The sequence below is a fragment of the Megascapheus bottae genome, chromosome 8 (genome assembly GCF_031878675.1).
Source record: "Megascapheus bottae isolate mThoBot1 chromosome 8, mThoBot2.hap1, whole genome shotgun sequence".
Lineage (NCBI taxonomy): Eukaryota > Metazoa > Chordata > Mammalia > Rodentia > Geomyidae > Megascapheus > Megascapheus bottae.
In genome coordinates, this window is record NC_143516.1 from 49,672,717 (window position 1) to 49,691,950 (window position 19,234).

A 19,234-nucleotide genomic window follows, 5' to 3' on the forward strand; every position below is an offset into this window, starting at 1 on the left:
CCTTGTGTTTCACCGTAACTAATGAGACAGGGAGTAATATCACTTTTATAGGGCTCCCTCAGTCAAAGGCAGCATACTTTAGGGGCTGGCAAGGGTCCTCTGGGTCTACGGAGGTTTGGGCCAATGCGACAGGTTTCACATATGCTGCAAATTTATCTAAACAATTATCAAGTTGTCTTTTAGGAAATTGGACTGGAGAATTTGATGTATTAATCATGCAGTTGCGGACTGCCATTACGAGTGTGAATTTTACCCGGGTTGATGAAACTCTACTGCAGGATGTTTCTTCCTGGATCTTGTTGGCAGTTGGACACCTGAAAGAGTGGGCGGGAATGGGATCTCTTATGGGAATTTTGGCCATAATTATCCTATTGTGCCTGTGGTGTATTTGCCGCATTAGGAGCCTCCATCGCCGGAACATGGCTATGCTGGTTCAGGCCTTCACTGCCATAGAAGCAGGACAGTCCCCCTATGTGTGGCTTGCCACACTTAAAGAGTAAGCGCAGGATGCGAGGCAAGCGCACTGCACTTGGGAATCGCTTCCCGGCACGAGCCCCAAGAAGAGCATGTCAGGGTGCATGTGGGTTGATGCCCAAAATCCCACCTCTGTAAAAAGGCATCGGACAGGTCTGGTAGTCCTTGGGAAAGGTACCGCCCAGGTGAAGACCAGTGCACGGTCCTGAACAACAATTTTTAGCAGAGCCTTGACCTCTACTCTTGCGTGCTGCTTAATAAATAAAAAAGGGGGAGATGTGGGGAGCTGCGAGGGCTGCGCCTTAAAGATGGCGCCGGTTTCCGCCTTCAGCCATCCCGATGGCGAGTGCTCTCTGTGAAAACAACTCCTTATATGGCTAAGTTTTGGCTTCTGGCTTGCTTCCGCCTAGTTGGCCCTATCGGCATCTCCCATGTGGCTTTTCAGGATTGGCCAGGCGGAGGTCTTATAAGACCAGGGATAGGCCCGGAAGAAGAAGAATCCTGTGTCGCGTCTTCCTTGCTGGTCGGTACCCCACATAGCAAAAAGCCGGAAGTGGTGCTGAGGCTCAAGTGGTAGAGCTCTAGCCTTGAGAAAGTCCAAGGACAGTGCTCAGGCCCTGAGCTCAAGCCCAGGACTGGCAAAAAAAAAAAAAAAATTAAAACAAATAAACAGATCCAGCCAGTCGGTAATCTTAGTTTACTTTCTTTTTATAAAATATTTATATTTAATCTATTACTTTCAACTTTTGTGGCTGAATGGTAGACATTCTACCACATGAAAAGATCTATCAAACAGATTGCTCAACTACTTAACAGAAGGTGAGTAGTATTTTTCTAAATGCCTAATTTATAACATTTCTAAATTATGTTCAAGGACTTTATATTGGCTTCTTCTTATTATTGTTTTGACTATGAATAAGGTTACATGAATGGGTCAAATATTAAATAGACATTAAACTTGTCAGGAAAATGTTGTACTGCTATCCAAAATGGCTGTTATATCGCCCATTCTTTCTAGTGACATTTTGATTGTGGATATTTTGGAGGAAGATTGTGGATGTAAAATACTGGACATTATTCCATATTGAATTAACATAGTCATGTGATGTTAATGTGATGACCACTATTGACCTGACTAAGTTAGAGCTTGGAAAATTTTTGTGCTGGTAAAAATATTTTTATTTTATTCCTTTCCATAACTAGAGAAACAGGATTATATGTAGGCTACACTTGGTTAAGAAGATATATTCTGAAAGCTGGGGAAAGACTGACTGAAAAAAATTGTTTTGAATTTTTTTATGGTCTCTCTGGTCTCACTTACTCATTTATTCAATCAAGCAATCAGTAGATGCTTTTTGTACTTCAGGATAAACCTGTAGAAATTTATCTTCTACGAGTTTATATCTTACATAGTTTCTTACTTATATTATGAGGCCATAGTGCTTTAGTAATTTTTGACAACTTTTTCAGTGACAGGAAATAGATGCTCCTAAATGACTCTATTATGCAATTGGATACAGCATAATTGAGGGCTTGTTTTATCAAAAATAAATTTACACTATGTTCCCATGAGATGCCCTGGACTCCTTTTGTAAATTCTCTGCTCCATTACATATATCTGTCATTTATGGGAGAAACTCTGGTTTTCACTTACATAAAATGGTAGTGATAGTGAAGATCTGAAAACAAGGTTTGTACATTGGCCTGGTATGTATCAGAAATACTTCATAATATTTTGTTTTCTATGTATATGTAGAATGGAATAATTCAAGATGAAATATTATTTGACACTGTGACACTAACGTTAGGTATAATAATTCTGAACTGCACAAATATGGTAGTTGTTGGTATTGTTATTAACTTGGATTTAATCAAATTTAAATGAAATCTAAAATTACATCCCTCAATTGCAGCCACCACATATTTTATATAATGTCTGGGTGCAAGTGCCTAGAACGTGACAAGCAAAATAGCATCTATTACTTGAGATTGAGAAATGGAAGACTACCTAAAAAGACTCCTGGCTATTCTCTCCTAACAAAGTAGTATCTTACCCAACAACTGAGCAAATGAGCTCCTTGATATTTAAACTACTGATGACACAATGTATCTTCACAAAGTAGGCTGAAATGTTTATTCAAACTTTATTCACAAGTAACAAAAATGAAGACGCATTTTTTTCTATCCCTAGGTAGAAAGATAAATTGCAGTACATCCTTGAAATGGAAGGTTATTAATAAACAAGAATATGCAGTCAAGCATTGCAAAGATATATAAAAATCATAATGCCTCTATACATTACCCTGACAATAAAAAAATAAAGGAAAGAAAAAATAGCAATAAAAATGTATTATGAAAAGTAAAAAAAAATCAGAAAAGCCTACAATACAACAGAATATGAATTTATAGGCCCTGAAAAGATCAATGCTTAATACAAGCTCAAGGAGTTTTAGAAGGACTGAATTTTAAAATACAGTTGATATCTCAGGATGAACAAGCTGTTTTGCAAAAGACTTAATTGTGTATGTGTGACAGTTTTGTAACTACTCATAGAGATTAAAATTATAAAGATACTAACTCATGCAAATTAATATGAAATCAAATAATTCATTAAAAATGGCAGTCCCCAGTCTGACAGAAGTTCTAATTTTGTTTTAGATGTATGAAACGAAAGTATTAGCAAGTATAGAACCCTAAGTACAAACCGCAGTACCATTACCACCACCAACCAACAACAAATACACTAAAAAAAGAAAAAAAAAAGAGCTAGAAACTGGTGCTGCTGACTGGTGGTGACTCTTATCTCCTATTGACTGCCAAAACACTTGACATGGAGCTGTAACTCAAATGGTAGAATAATTAGCTTTGGGCAAAAAAAAAAAAATCAAGGAAAGTGAACACACACACACACACACACACACACACACACACCACTTGTGGCTATTCGCAAGGTAGATTTTTCTCCTTAATAGGTGTGGGTTGTTACAAAAGTTCCGCTAATCAAATACCTATAATTATCTAGATTATTTATGTAAAAATGTTATAGGAGATTATGAATATTTTCTCTCACCAATAACTGAAATACCCATAAGATGAATAATCCTTATAATTTACAAAGGACCATCCTATGGTAAATATGGCACTCAGTTTTGACCTATGCATAATGTCAAATCTAATACAAAAATGTGAGAAGTAATGCATTTACTATCTGGTGAATGTAGCTTTAACCCCTTATACATTACTCCTGCAATAAAAAATTTAAAAAAAAAATCAAAATAAAGAATAAGAAACAAACATTATGACTTATCATGAACCTACCTTGAGCATCAATTATTCCAATGTCATTTTTCACTTGTGTAAATTGGAGCTAATGATCTACCTTATGCAGTTGCTGATAGCAAAAATAATTTCTTTCTAAATTTTGCTCAGAATAAGCCCCAGGAACCTGACATTACAAGTCAATATAAATATTGACAACAGGGAATGGTTGCTGTTATTTGCATGTATTATGTACATTGTATAGCTTGTAGCATATGTTCTATAATTAAAAACATCTCCCATTTACATAGCATTATCTCTAAAAATAGGTGACCAAAGCTGAAATAAGTAACTTCCCTCATTATTCATTTATAGCCAGAAAATGTAGGATCCATGAAAACAGTAAGCTCTGATACAGATGTCCATGAACTGAATCATTTATCAATTTGCAGATTTGCCCCATTCACCTCCTGCTGTGGACTTGCATTATTTCCACTAGATGAGGTGGTGTACAAACTACTAGCAATTTAGAAAGCTGATAATAGATGCATACCATTTTAACATTACAGCAGGGAGCCCTTGTCTTGTCTTTTCAGTTCACAGCGTCATTGCACAATGTAACACCAATTAACACTTAAATGATAGAGTTTTCCTTTCTACGTAAAAACTGTGAATCCATCTTTGATGTCTCTGTAAAGAAGCCTGTGTAGTTATGATATTTAATCAGCTGAAAGCCCAGGGCATGCACTTGCGGTTGTGCTATTATTTATAATTGAATACAGAGCTGCTGCTGTGGTGATCCTTACCGGCAGCATTTGTACAAGGTTTAATGGTTTCTGGTACTGCTCCTAAGTCCTCACTCACCAAGCTATTCAGCTATAAAGTGGGAAAGGATTTGAAAAGACTTGTTGGTAACTGAAGTCAATGGGAGAAAGAAGGAGCAGCAGTGAAAGCTGAAACTGAGTAATGAATTGTCAAAAGAATAAGCATATTAATTCTACAATCCAGGCCAACCCTCCAACCATACAAACACGTAATTAGAGACAAATAATAATTATCCAACTCTGTTTGGAAGTTTAAGGGATACAAATATACTAAGACAGATGATTTTCCAAAATTTTATTCTGGACAGCTCTATTTTTCTCTAAGTTTTTAATATACAAATATTTATTCAAAGGGGTTATAATGACATGTCTATCTATTTATATGTACTGCATTATCTTGACCAGAATAACCCCTTCATAATTCTCCCCTTCTTTCTCCTACCCATACCCATTGAGTTACCTCAAATTGCACATACGTATGTTGAGTTTTATGATTGTATAGACTCTTCCCTGTTCCATTCACTCACATCCCTATTATTTTTCTCTTTTAAACTGTTTCATCTTCCAATTACTTGTTTTGTTAAAAATTCTATTACTTGTTCATGAGGTTTACTCTATGAAGTTTCACTCCTGAGTAGACTATACTTTATTCAACTTGATCATGTATATATGCATATGCCCTTGTGTGTTTACAGAAGGTTTTAAATGGAACTTAATACCCACAGTACCCACAGAGAGAACATGTATGGTATGCGTTTTGGGGTTGGCTACTTTATTCAGCGTGTTCTAATCATTATCCAGCAAATCACACAATCTCATCCTCATAATGGATGAATACAATATGTGTGTGTGTGTGTGTGTGTGTGTGTGTATGTGTGTGTGTGTTGTGCACATACACCTGCATGTGTATGAGCCAGATTTTGTTCCATTTTCAGCTGTAAGGAATATGGTCAGATTCCATAATTTGGGTATCATGTAATACTACAATAAACATGGGTGTGCTGGTGCCTCTGTTTTATCTCTTCATTAAATCTTTGAATAAATATCTAATAATGGTATTACTGGGTCATCTTGTGGTTCTTTAGTCAGACATTTTTAAGGAATCTTATATTAATTGCCACAGTGGTGTAATCATTTATATTCCATATGCAGTGTATCTGGGTCCTTTCTCTCCACACACACACATTTAGCTGTTCATGTTCTTCATGATGCCCATCTAAAGTGAGATTGCTATCTCAGTGTTTTAATTCACATTTCCTTTATGGACAGAGATGCTGCACAATTCTTTGTGTATTTATTGGTTATATGTACTTCTTCTGAGTCATGCCTATTTCCTTTGCCCTTTTATTAATCAAGTTGTGGATTCTTTGAGGAGCTATGGGCCGGGAGTTTGGCCTAGCGATTGAGTGTTTGGTAGCATCATGAAGAGCTAGGTTCGATTCCTCGGTACCACATACATAGAAAAAGCTGGAAGTGGTATTGTGGCTCAAGTAGTAGAGCTCTAGCCTTCAGAAAGTCCAAGGACAGTGCTCACGCCCTGAGTTCAAGTCAAGACTTGTATAAATCCTTGTATATTCTGGTTAATAACCCTTGTCAGAAATATGACTGGGAAAATTTCTCTCATTATATGGACTGTCTTTGTAGTTGAGAAAATATATCCTTTACTGTAGAATAACTTTTTACCTTGATGAAATCCCATTGATCAATTTTCACTACCATTTGGTGAGCCTATGGAATTATACTCAGAAAGCACTTGCCTATGCCAAAATTTCATTAAAAGTGTTTTCATGTAATTATTCACTACTTCTTTTTGTTGGTATACAGAGAAGTTACTAACTTTTACATATTGATTTTATATCCTGCTAATTTTTGAGAGATAATTTATTTTTAATTAGTACTGAGTTATGAATTCTAGATCTGATTATCTACTGTATCACCTGAGCCATTTATGCAGCCCTCCTTTGTACTGGTTATTTTGTAGATTAATTCTGGAGGACTTTTCAATCTGGCATTGGCTTGGAAACATAATTCTCCAGATTCCATCCTCCTGAGTAGACAGTATTTCAGTCGTAAGCCACTACTATCTGGCTTTAGATCCTGTATGTTTCAGGCACTAATGCTAAGATTAAATTATAGTTTTAATACGTATAATTTTCAAACCAGTATTTTCCTGAAACTCTTTCTCTCAGCCTCAAGTATTTTATAAATATGGTGCCTACTACATATGTGCTTACTGATTTTTTCCCCAAGCATCAGATTTATATAATACCCCCTATATGCTCAAAAGTAGCTCATATTTGGTCAACCATAATGAATATACAGTTTTCTAAGCAAATATCACACTTTTATTACTTGCATTTGTGGATTTTATATGCTATTAGACATTTCTTTGTGATAGAGCCCTTGGTCTCTGTGTTCTTCATGAATCAAGCAAGGTAGCATCTTTACTCGCCAGGGGATGCATACATATGGTCCATGTGAATATCGGTGATCCCCAAACTCAATGTCCAGGTGATAACTCATCCCTTCATACTTTCTGACTTCTGCCAATATGTTGAAACTGACAAGTACTGGAAAACACCAGGGTTTGCTATTCCAATAATCCTTTGCACAAAATAGTAAATCAAAGGGCAGTTGCTGCTTATATCTTGATAATTACTTGGAAAACTTAAGTTACAGAGCTATGGTTGACTAAGTCTGTTTTTCATTGTAATATAACAGTGATAAGATCAATCATCAAGATTACAAGTATGAGCCTTAAAAAATGAATATGGAATAATCCCTGCATATTTCTTGGTGCATTAAAGATACTTTTAAATATTATCCCAATTGTCTTATTGCTGCTGCCTCTTGAAAAACACACAGCACAGTGATCTACTTGTTTTTCAAAGATTTTTGCTGCTGTTTTTATTGCTACTTTGTTATTGTTGCTTTTATTGTATGATTTTGGTAATGGGGTTTTAACTGAGAGGCTTATGCTTGCTTAACCTGCTTAATATGCTGGTGTTCTGTCACTTGATCCATATTTCTGGATGTACATTTTGCTAGTTATTTTAGTGAGGGAATCTTAAATAATTTCCAGATCTCAGATATGCCTAAGATACACATACTTGACTGTGGTCTACATTTTTTATTCATCACATTGATAATCAAAAAATTAAAAAGAGAGAACAAAAATTACATTGAAGAAAAAAATTATCAAATGGGCATTTAATTAATAGAGGCTTGAAATTCAGACCTGCTACAATTAGCAGATTTTACTTTTCAAAATTCTCAAGGGTTGAGAGTACATGAGCTAATAATTGAAGGATTATTTCATAATTTAGAAAGAATTAATTGCAAAGTAGTTTACTCTTCTTAAAGCACTAAGAATTATGTGATACAAATATTAGCTTTTAATTTAAGTAATTAAGTATATTTCTTTCTGAATTAATATGATATTAAATCTAATCTTAAGATGCTTATAATTATCCACAGGGCTTCATCCTTCCCTTCATCACAAGTATTGTATTAATAGAAAGCTAATTTTGTTTGTACAAACTTTAAATTTCAGATGGGCATAAAATTGAAATATGTAAGAACTCCTGAACAAAGTTAGGTGACTTTACTAAATAATCATGTATATCATTTCTCACTACAAGTGATATTGATTAGTACTATCACTATTTTAAACACAAAAGCACATTTCACAGCATCAGTTTTCAAAAGGTGAACAAAGAAAATGTAAAAAGTCATAATCCTAAACTAACTCTGCCATGCAGAGTGGCACTCTGCAAGTACACATTTGGACCAAAGTCCTTTTCCCTTAGTTGTGTGTAGGATAGAGTATTAGGATGCAGTTCTCAGATTTCTATTTGGGCCATCCTCAATTTGGATTCTCCCACATATGTCTTCTGAATAGCTGGGATTACAATATACCTGGCAACATGCAACTTTATACTTGGTATAACACTCACTAAAATTTTTGTCTAGACTGGCATTGAACCACTATGCTCCAGGTCTCTGCTCCTGAATAGCTGGAATTATAGAAGTTTAGTTACTACACCCAGCTTGTTTTATAATATTGGGATGTTACATATATGTATATGGTTATCATATGTTTTGGGTTACTTGACTCTTAAAACTAGAAAACTTTATATTTTTCATATAACGGTGATATTTTGTGTTATTGTATTTGTGTTTGTAATATTATGTGTTACTATTGAAATAATTACAACAAATGACTACTGTACATTAATAAAGATTAACGATCTTCTAAAGTTTGATAGCATAGATGATTTTTTTCTATGACCTGCTTTTTAAAGTAATTACTTCTTTTTATATGAATCTAAATACTAATACTTCTTGAAACAATGAGCCAAAACCAAAACAAAACAAGGAGAAAGACTGCGTTTTCCAAGGGACATTTGGCAAATGTAGAGGCGTTTCAATCACCACTACTGGAAACGGATACATTCCTGGTAGAAGCCAGGAATGTTGCTATATATCCTACCATAAATAGAGTATTTCTGGGGTTATGTGATTAAAGAATAGATATTAGACACATAGGGAGTGGCTTCAGAGAAGAGAATTGCCAACAGGAGAGTGGAAAGGAGAAAGAAACAACTACTGCTCTTCAATGAACCTGGAATCACGGAGAGGAATCTATTAGTGACATGGTTCCACAGAAAGATTCATTAGTTCTTGGGGTGTGGTGCCATGGAGAGATTATAAGAAAAATATATTTCTTACTGCTCTTCTTTAAAACTGCCAGTGTTGTCAGCATCCAGAGACAGCTAATGCTATTAAGAGCTTGTGTGTTTAGAATGTCTTAGATGAGGGAAACAGAAAACAAAAGTGTAAGTTGGAGTTAATTAAGAAGCAAGCAGGGAAAAAAAAGAAACAAGATATTTGGACTTAAGTTTAAATTTTAATATTTTTTCTGCATCAATTTTGAATAAGAATGAATTAATGAATCTGTATGTCTTTCTTGTATATAGCCAAAATAATTTATTTTCATGTATATTTCACAAAGTGAGAAATTTGAGAAACTTTAGAGTATATGTATTTCTTTCCTTTAAAAGAAAGAAACTTTACATTAAAACTGCACAGTTTAAAATACTTGAAACATTAATTTCTGTTCACATTTTTGTTTCTTATATGCTTATGAAAAAATAATTCTTCTCAGCTGATCATGTGTGGCAATTAAACCTGTGTGGGATCATGGATTTTGAGAAATGTCCTAAGTGTTATTGTCTTATAATCTAACTATATTAAAATCTGCATTTTCTCATAGCAAGCTGATTTCAGTGTTCCTTTTTTCCTCTCAAAGCAGGACCCCTAACTGAGGATTAAATTAAAATATGTCCTTTAGTATATGTCTCCCAGTGGAATGTAAATTACAATTCTAAGATTGTTGGTTTTCATGGCCTATCTGCTATTTTTCTATTAAAGCTTCTAATTTTAGTACACACTATTAGTGTGTTTGCGTTATAATGAGAGAAGGTTGTCTAAAGTGGGAGGAGATGAAAAGGTGGTAAAATTCTCCTTTAATCTCAGCCTAATAGAGGCAGAGGTTATGAGGATCGAGGACATCTCTAGGAAAATTTACTTCAGAAATTATGGTTTATCACTATCTTTATACATTTATTTGTTTATTTGAAAAAGGAAAGGGAAGAGGGGAAAACAAGATGATTGGTAGAGGGCAGAAGGAGAGAAATGGGGACAAAAATATGAGAAGGGGTATCAGTATGTGAGAAGTAACACACCTACTATCTGGTGAATGTAACTGTAATGCCTTTATATATTACCCCAATAATAAAAATTAAATTAAAATAAAATAAAATTATGTACACACTTAAAAATATGTTCCTTTAAATAATGAAATGTAAAATATCCACTAGTCTTATATACTGTTGGGGCACCGTATCATCATTTTGATGCTGTCTTTGACATATTACATGGTCTTGAACCAGTTCTAATCTTTGTGGTAAGCAACATTTATAACCTTTAAGCTGATCTAACTCATCACACAGAATATTTGTTTCTACCACATGTTAACCTAGCTTTAATTCAATTCTAGAGGCAGATAGTATGCTTAAATTCAATATTTTAAAGTTAACATATACACTTTAGACAAGGTTATTACTGTAATTCATAAGCAAATGTAGGGTATATTTTAAATAAATAAAATATTAAAATTTGATGTTGAAAGAAAATATACAAATTAACAGCTTGAGAAATAAACATTAAAGCCTTATTATTTAACTGATGCCTTGATCTGTACTGTTAGCTACTTTAAACGCTGAGATATGAAGAATGGAGGTTTGAAGCCAGCAGAGATCTAAAACTTGAGGGATTTTTTAATCTAATTATCCAGCACTACATTAGACTGGTGGCTTGGCTAAAGTGGTATTATACCGGTTATAAACAAGAAAGATAAAAAAGATCACAAGGGTACTAGAAGAAGGAAGCTAGGAAGAAAGGAAGGGAGGGAGGTAGGAGGGAAAAAGGGGGGAAGGCAGTTAGGGAAAGAGGGAGGGAGGGAGAGAGGGAGAGAATAGAAAGGAAGAGAGGGGGGAGGAGGAAAAGAGGAAGGAAGGAAAGAAGGAAGGAAGGGAGGGAGGGAGGAAGGAAGGAAAGAAAAAAAGGGAAGTGAAGGGAAGGAAAGAAGGAAAACAGAAAATGAAATGAAGAAAGAAAGGAAGAAAGGAAAAATGAAAGAAAAAGGAAAAGACTGGAAGGAACAAAGGAATGACGCGATGGCAAAAAACTGAATAGTTTTATTAGGACACATTAATATATAAATGAAAAAAATTATTCCTGTACTACTTAGTTTAGCATAATCTGAGAAAATACACAATATTCCCTAGATTAAATGTACCCTGTATAACTGGGTTGTAGCTCAGTGACAAACCGCTTGCCTAGCCAGTTCAGTATCCTGAATTCAATTCCGGTACCAAAAAAGAAAAGCACAAAAAATATAGTTAAAAATATGTACCTTATTGGTCCGGGAGTTTGGCCTAGTGGTTAAAGTGCTTGCCTAGCGTGCATGAAGACCCGGGTTCAATTCCTCAGTACCACATACATAGAAAAAAGCCGGAAGTGGTGCTGAGGCTCAAGTGGTAGAGCTCTAGCCTTGAGAAAGTCCAAGGACAGTGCTCAGGCCCGAGCTCAAGCCCAGGACTGGCAAAAAAAAAAAAAAAAATGTGCCTTATAAAGACACCGAGAAACCTAGATGTATCAAGAGTTAGTGAACAAAAGACCTGGGCTACATTATTTTTCCTGTCTGTATTAACAAGCCAGATCTCAATAAAGATCATAGAAATCACCTACATTGATCACAGCTATCTGGCTACTGATCCCAACTGAAGATTTTAGAGGCACAAAATCCCTGGTGGATTGGGTTCATACATTTAAAGAAGACAAAGGGACACTGCTAAAACTACAGTCCTAACTACTCAGGAAATTGAGAATTGAAAATGACGATTTGAATTCAGCCTGGGAAAGTTCATAGAATTGTTATTCCCAAGTAACCACTAAAAAGCTGGAAGTGAAGCCATGGCTCAAGTGGTAGAGTAGTACTAGCCTTGAGCACAAAAACTTAGCTACAGCTATCAAACCTTGAACAAAGCAAAATACATATAGGTATAGATATATATGTATATACCTATTTCCTGACCCATATACTGATAGCTTATACTTGTAATTCTAAGTATTAGGCAGCTATGAGTATTGTGATTTAAAGCCAGGTTATGCAGAATGTCCAATAGACTCTATCTTCAGCAGACTAAGGGCATGACTCAAGTAAATAGGTCACAAGAAAGCTGAAACAGAGAGTAAATATCTGAATTCAAAATACAGCATATGCACACTCACACAGTGACACACATATATACACAGACAAGAAAAACACATACACATACACACAGCATTTTGGTATCCATTTAATCTGCAGCATGAATATCAAATGTGCAGTACTACAATCATCTGCTCAAAATCATAAAATTATTTTAGTTGGAATAGCTAAAAATATTTAGTTAAACAAAGGGAGAAAGGTACATGGTTGGTCATGTGGAGAAAAATAAATAAATAAGTTAGTTTAGCATAATCTCCCTCTCTCTCTCTCGTTGTGAGGCCTGGCCCTGAGCACTTTTGCTCAAGACTAGCACTCCATGACTTGTAGCCACAGCACCACTTCCTGTTTTAGGGTGGTTACTTGGAGATAAGCTCAAGGTGGCTTTGAACTGTGATCCTGAGATCTCAGCTTCCTGAATAGATAGGACTACCTGGTTCACACCACCAGTGTCTGGCTCAAAACCAGCTTTTGATAAAATGCACTGGCTCCTTACTAAAGCCTGTAAACAAACTAAAAGGAGTATAACCCTAACACATTTGCCTTTGCTTAACATGTGTCTCCTTTGATCAGATGGGCTGAGTCTACTCCCGCAGTCAGTCTGAATACCAAAATGGCAGGACTGATTGATGACCTCTTTCCTATAGGGACAAAACTACCCATAAGGAACAGAGAGTTTCAACAAATATACCCCAAGTGAAGACAATAATTCATAAAAGGGAGTCTGTACCTTGAAGCAAGAGCAATTACCTCTTGGGGAATTGCTGGGTTCGCTCAAGTGACAGCCATTATGGCTGCGGCAGAATAAGAAACCCGGTAATGATCAACCAGACGGCATTTTATCTATGGTTGTTTATTTATGAATAGCTTTCATCCCTGCCCTGTTTGACATGTACAAGGAACTCAAATGTTAAAATGCTCACTGTGCCTCTTATATGTGCCTATATAGAATGTTTCATTGTACCTGTCTATAGGGCAGGTACACCCTGCATTCTTGGCTAATTAAACTTTGTTTCTTGTCTTGTGTTCCCACCTTAAAGTCTTGCCCCTGTTCTGAGGGAAGAACCTAAAAAGTTTAAATCTGTCTTTCTAAGAGGCTCACTTTTACATTTTCACGCAGTACCCTTTTTGGCAGGTTTACTTGAGTAATAAGTTTCAGTTAGACTTTAAAATCACAGCAGCATTATTGTAACTAAAATACCTATGCATAAAACCATATACAGATGTTTTTTAAACAGCTAATTTTATACTCTGAACGAGATAATACAATCGACTTCAAATTGTCTTCAATTTGAATAAACTTTATGTAAGTTTTTATTTTTTCTTAACTAGAAACCTTTCACCTCCTTTTTCTAAGAACATTTAATCTTAAAAATGTACAATTATAAATCCTTCCACTGCCTCTTTTTGATGCTAATCTTATAGACCTAAAAATGTCTTTTTGAAGGACCAGGGTTTTATCTCTTTGAAATGCGATCATCGGGAAAGTTAGCATCCCTACTTAGGCTGAAAAAGAGTTGGGAGCCTAACCATCACAAATTCCAATGAGCAAACTCAGCTAGAACTACGTGCTAATCCTCAATTAATGTCCAAAAACTCATGCAAGACATTTAAAAACTCTTTTGTCTTGTGTTTTAGTTTCTCCCTTCATATTATAACAGTTTTGAATAAGTCCATGTAATTTATCTTGATAGCTGTTAGGGAAAGTAATAGAATTTACACACATAGTGTTTCAGCTGTCCACAGAAAACTTTTGAAAAGAAATTGTGTGTGGCATAGTGGGATGGTACATGCTTGTATTGCAGGCTACTTTGATAGTGGAGATTGGAGATTGGAGATTAGTCCTGGTAGAAAGATAGGGAGAACCTACATCTACATGTATGAAGAAACTCTGCTTAGTTATTTTTGTTTATAATTCCAGCTACACTGGGTGATACAGCTAGGAAGACTATTCTTGGCCCTGGTAAAGGAACATGAGGTACCAGAGTAGAAAAAGTAGCCTGGATCAAATGGTAGAGTACCTGGCTAGCAAGTACTACATAAAACTAAGGAAGGAAAGGCAAGAGGAAGAGAGAGAGGAGAAAAGAGGGGATCAGTAAGGGAAGGGAGTGGGGGAATAAAGGAGAGAGACAAAAAATGAAAAAATAAAAAGGAATGAAGCAAAAGACAGAAATTTCATATACACTTAGCATTTATAGACTTTCATTATTTCTAAACAATTCTGAGTGTCAATAATTTGAAGCGATTGGATATAATTTAAAGTATACATGATGTTCACAGACTATATGAAAATATTAAATCTGTTTGTATAAGACATTTGAGCAGCTTGGGATTTTTGTATCTGCAAAGATTCTGGAATCTTCTCCTGTACATAGATTAAAAGGACCTGTCCTCCCATGACATAGCCATGTAATTATGTCTAACAGAAGAGATTCAAAATAGCACTGAAAAAACAGGATCACTATTCACTGCTTAGACTTAATGAAAGTTTCAGAAATCAAAACAGACAGTTTAAGGGGAATCAAACCATGTTTGGAAAACCATAAATCACATTGTGACCTGTAAGTGGAAGTGAGTCAGGAAATCATTCCCCTTGTTTTTCTGGTTTTGTTTTTGTTTGTTTGTTGTTGTGGTTGTTGTCGTTCTGTTTTTTTGTTTGTTTGTTTTGTTTGACTTTGTTGACTAGGGATCTAACTTAAGACCTTGAGCTTGCACTCAAGTGCTTTAATACATGAACCATGTCCTGTTTGATTTTAGATTATTTTTTCCAAGGAGAGCCTGATCAAAGGCAGGTTCAGCTTGCAATTCTCCTAACCCTGTACCCTTTGTAGAAGGGATTACAATGTATGACTACAACACCCAGATGAGTTTTGTTGAGATGGTAGTCTCACATTTTCAAATAAGTGTCTCAATATTTTCATGCTGAATAAATGGGATTACACCCAGAAGGAACTATCTCTGATTTGAGGTTTTTGTTTTGTTTTGTTTTTAGGTTCTTTGAATTTTAGTTAAGAGACTACATGTTAACAGAAGCATGGCAGGAACATAGGACTGAGACCAGAGTAATAATAAACACAGGATAAACATTTTAGTTTTCTTATTTACACATTCCAGATTTCTTATATCCTTAAGGACATAGCCTGGGCCTTTGTTTTTAATTCAGAGACCTTAAAATTAAATTTTAAATTAAAATTAAACTAAATTTAAATTTAAATCCATGTCCTTTAAGTAGCAGAATGATCAGTGAGACTTCTTCAGCAAGTTCAAACAAATATGGTTTATATCATATGAACCATCTTTCTTACATGGTATGAATTCTAGGAGTATTATGGGTTGGTTCTTGATTTGGACCCCATCTTCTGAAGCAGTATGCTTTACTGTCTCCAATTCAAACACCAGCAGGCACATGAATATTAAGACAAATAAAATAAAGATGCTTCTCTATTTGCTGTGGATGCTAAAAATGTCATTTAATAAAAAAAATATATTTAATGCATCTAATCTTTAAGCACAAATTAGCCAGACACTATGCTTCAGAGCATTGAATGTATGCATGGAGACTGTGCTGTTGATAAATTACTGGTGGCTCATGAATACTGCCGAGAGACCATAGGAATGACACATCAATTGTCATTAGCTAAGACATCGTCAAAATAAAAACTCCAAAGTGCAATTTGTACTAAAAATGCATTACTTTTGTAACATTATTAATGTTCCAAACATTCTCAAGACAAACCCATTGCAAGTCAGCGACTATTTGTGTTATTTCTTTTACTAGAAATTTGGCAGAAGGATCCAAAGATTTTTTTTCTATACTCACTGGTGAATGCTCATTAACAGTCTCATATCCATACTGGCATTGCTAATTTGAACAAAATTGTACTTGGAGCAGTCATGATTGAGAAGATGAGTCAAAACCCATTTCTTTATCAAGGTACACAAAAAGTGTATACACAAACAGGGTTGTGAGGTGGATTCTAGTGGCTCACACTGTAATTCTAGCCACTCAGGAGGCTGAGATTACACAATAAAAGTACAGAATCCAGCCCAGAAAAAAGAGCACCTATGTCTTCATCACCCATTAACCAACAAAATGCCCAAACAAGGAATTGATTCCAGAGGTAGACTTCTAGCTATGAGCAAACAAGTTGAATGAAATCACCAAAACCTTGAGTTCAAGAACTAGTTCAGACACAACAGACAGTAATAAAACATAGATTCCTTAGTATACAGGATATACTTAATTTTGTATTTGTAAAGTGGATATCATGCCTCCCTGATTCCTTTATGTAATAGGATAGTTGATTTGCTTTGTCAGGAAATAGATAAACAAACTCTGCTTCTAAGAATAACTTCATTTCTTAGACATAGAGAAAAGTGGAAGTCAAGTAGTTACAAATAGTTGAAGAAACAAACAAAATGAAAGTAAGTACATACAAAGAAAGGAGTCAAAACCAAAATATATACTGAGTAAAACACACAAATGAAGTTACAGTTTTTTTTTGTTTGTTTACAATACAGAAAAGAAAGATAAATGCTTGGGGAAAGAAGCAGAAAAGTTAAAATAGAAATCAAAATGCCAACATTTTCTATGTATCCTGATACTATAGGATAGTATCTCAACAACTTGAGAATGATTTCCTTGAGACAGAGCATTTTACTCAAAGGAGTCAATTAAAGAAAACAATATTGGGTTCTCACACTTAAAAAGCATTTCAGGGCCGGAGTTTGCCCTAGTAGTTAAAGTGCTTGCCTAGCATGCACAAAGACCCGGGTTCGATTCCTTGGTACCATATACATAGAAAAAAGCCGGAAGTGGTGCTGAGGCTCAAGTGGTAGAGCTCTAGCCTTGAGAAAGTCCAAGGACAGTGCTCAGGCCCTGAGCTCAAGCCCAGGACTGGCAAAAACAAAAACAAACAAACAAAAAAAAAACAACAAACATTACAAACTGCAATGATAACATCAAGTGTAATATATCAAGAAGGTCATTTCATGTCACTATTATTTTCCTTTCTACTTATTTCTCACTATTATTTTCTCTTCTATTTATCTCTCTCATTTCTTGGGTTCTGTATTTTATTTTCCTTTTTCTTATATGAGCGGCATTCTAAGCAGAATTCTAAGGTGGGCTGTCTCCAATGTAGTAAGCTCATGCTATGTAAGGAGGAGTTTACATTTGTTTCATAACTTTCATGCTTAACAAAATTAAAAAAAGAGCTTCCAGGTTCTCATTTTCAGCAAAAGTCTCAGAGTTGTCAACAATCCACTTTTACTAAGATCTAAGACAATAATATCATTCATAAAGCAGTCCCTGATCCAGTATCTTACACCCACTTTCAAACATGTGGGACTAGCTTCATGCAGACAGGTGGACTGAAGAGTGTAGAACATGAGGATTTTTTTTGCCAAAAAAATATCATGACATCAAAGAAGTATGGAAAACAGCTGAGCAGACAAACATGATTATCATTAGATCTCTTTTTCCAAACAAGGCGAATGAACACGCACACATACACACATACACACACACACACACGCACACACATGCACAAATGTGTGCACACACATATGTTAATTTTAATAAAATTTTGAAGCAGAAAGAAAAACAATCTCTTAAGGTTTTGAAAGAAAGCACATAAATCATCAATGAAAGAGTTAATATATACCACTGGCATCATATAGTATGTATATGTGTGTGTGCATGTGACATAGAATACATTCCTCATCTTGTAAAATCTTCAGAAAGTATATGTTTATCTCAAATAGAATTCCATATCAGCTAATGATATTTAAAGATGTAAAAAAGATATTCTATTAAAATGAATTGTAAATATATTTGTGTAACAGTTTTCTCTCCATAGTGTATTAAAGATTCAAGAAAGAATATTACAAAATCAGCCTCATCATTACAGTATACGTGTACGAATGTCATACAATAATGTGTAAATCTGGTCTGGGAGTTTGGCCTAGTAGTAAAGTGCTTGCTTAGCATGCATGAAGAACCGATTTGAATTCCTTGGTATCACATATACAGAAAAAGCCAGAAGTGGTTCTGTGGCTCCAATGGGAGAGAAAGCACAAGGACTGTGCTCAGGCCCTGAGTTCAAGCGTCAGGTCTGGCACACACACAAAAAAATCTCTCAGTAGAAACAAATAACTGGTACAGTGGTGCACATTACATATCTGTATTTCTAGCATTCAGGAGCTAGAGCAGGAAGTTTAAGGCCCACTTGGAATGGCATTCATTGAACCATCAACGAAAATGAAATCAAAGGAAAGAAACAAAGAAAAGGAAATGAAAACGAATCTGCATAACTTAGGAAAAATAATCCAAAAATTCTTAAGATTAATAATATGAGACTACTGTCTTGTAAATTGAACTCTATGCCTGTTTTAGTCTAGTGAAGTACAATGGAGTTATTTTAGTAATTAGTATAATTTAAAAGATTAGTATTTTTAACTGTACTTTTATTTTATGGGAAAAATCTAATGAAATTTTGTAACTCATGGAAAAGTAAACAGTGATTTTTTACAAATGGTGTCAAATGAAGCCAATTAAATATGGAAAACTAAAGCTATATGATGTCATTAGAAGATACTTACATTTGATGTGTAGAAATCCAAGAACTTGGTAGTGAGATCTGGATCCCAGTTAACCATCTCTGCCCCAAAAGGCTTACTTGCTTAAGCTCCAGCATTCCTCCCTCTGGAGTTACTTCTGCTCACTGTCTCCAGCTTTTTCTGCAATACTTCCCATGTTCCTGCTCTCTTCAACTTCCTCTGGTTTCTACTGCATCTTTGACTTCATTTCCACATCAGTCTCTCAGAAGCCTGCAGAGAAAAT

At 35.2% G+C, this 19,234-nt stretch overlaps 1 pseudogene; it reads left to right on the forward strand.

Moving 5' to 3' along the window:
• Positions 1–507: 507 nt before the first annotated feature.
• The window catches only part of LOC150059920 (TP53-regulated inhibitor of apoptosis 1-like), a 178,435-nt pseudogene continuing 159,708 nt past the window's right edge, over positions 508–19,234 (forward strand).